Source organism: Equus caballus, chromosome 8, assembly GCF_041296265.1.
Source record: "Equus caballus isolate H_3958 breed thoroughbred chromosome 8, TB-T2T, whole genome shotgun sequence".
Taxonomy (NCBI): domain Eukaryota; kingdom Metazoa; phylum Chordata; class Mammalia; order Perissodactyla; family Equidae; genus Equus; species Equus caballus.
In genome coordinates, this window is record NC_091691.1 from 2,607,480 (window position 1) to 2,608,558 (window position 1,079).

Consider the following 1,079-nt stretch of genomic DNA (forward strand, 5'->3'; position numbering starts at 1 on the left):
TGCTCTGGCCTGACCCCTCGGCTCCCACTGGGGCCTCTCCCAGGCCTCAGCCTGTACCCCCCACTATCCCCACCCTGCATGCTCTGGGCAGCCAAGTCCACCCAGGACTCACCACTTTGTCCCTCCTACGTTGACACTTCTCTCATTCTGTCGTTTTTCTCCCATAACTGCATTCAGTGGCCACTCAAACGCCCCATTCTCTCCCATGCCTGTCTCAACCCCTGATACGCCCATTCAGGATGGGGCCCCTTCCCCTAGGGTGGGCAGAAGGTTCACACTGAGGGGCAGAGAGGGGTGAGCTCACTGCCAGTGTTCACGTGCTGTTGGCTACATGTGTAGGACACCTGGTATGCTGCCTAGAACACTCCAGCGGGGCACCCCAGCTAGTCACTCAATCAGTCACTTTCCTGACTGAAGGTATGTCTACAAGTTGGCTCTCCAGTGTGGAGGAAAGAGTTCAAGACCTTGGTCAGAACTGCTACTAATCTATCTATCTCTGCAATGTGGGGCTTGGGGAGAGCCAGGCAGCAGTGAGTCAGGTTGAGCACAGGCCAGAGACTGGGACCCTACCTGAGAAGCCAGCTCGGCTCTATAGCTCCCTGTGGGACCTGGGGTGGGTCTGAGGTGCCAGATTAATGCAAGATTTCCAAACATACCCTTTTCCAGGAGTAGAATTCTTATCAGATGGGGTACTAGAAGAGCCCAATAGCTAGCAGATAAGGGGAACTGCTGGTTGTTGGGGAGCATGGTGGGGGCAGGGCTGGAGGCCCTCTATTCCCTCCTGTGGGCTCCACTGTCCCCTCGCTTGACACCCCCACCCCTCACAGGCCCTCCTCCTGCCCAAGGCTGTGCATCCTCCACGCCCTCTCCAGGAACCAGTCAAGCTGAGCCCCGAGGCCCTTCCATCTCCAGCACCGCCCCCTAGGCCTTGCACAAGCATCAAGGCCTGAACAGGAGAAAACCAGATTCCAGTCCCAGCTAACAAGAGGCACAGCAAGTCACGGACTAGGTGCCCCTGTGCTCAGGCTGAGAACTTGGGGAGGAGACGAGAATTCACAAAGGCAGGCCAGGGGCTGCCA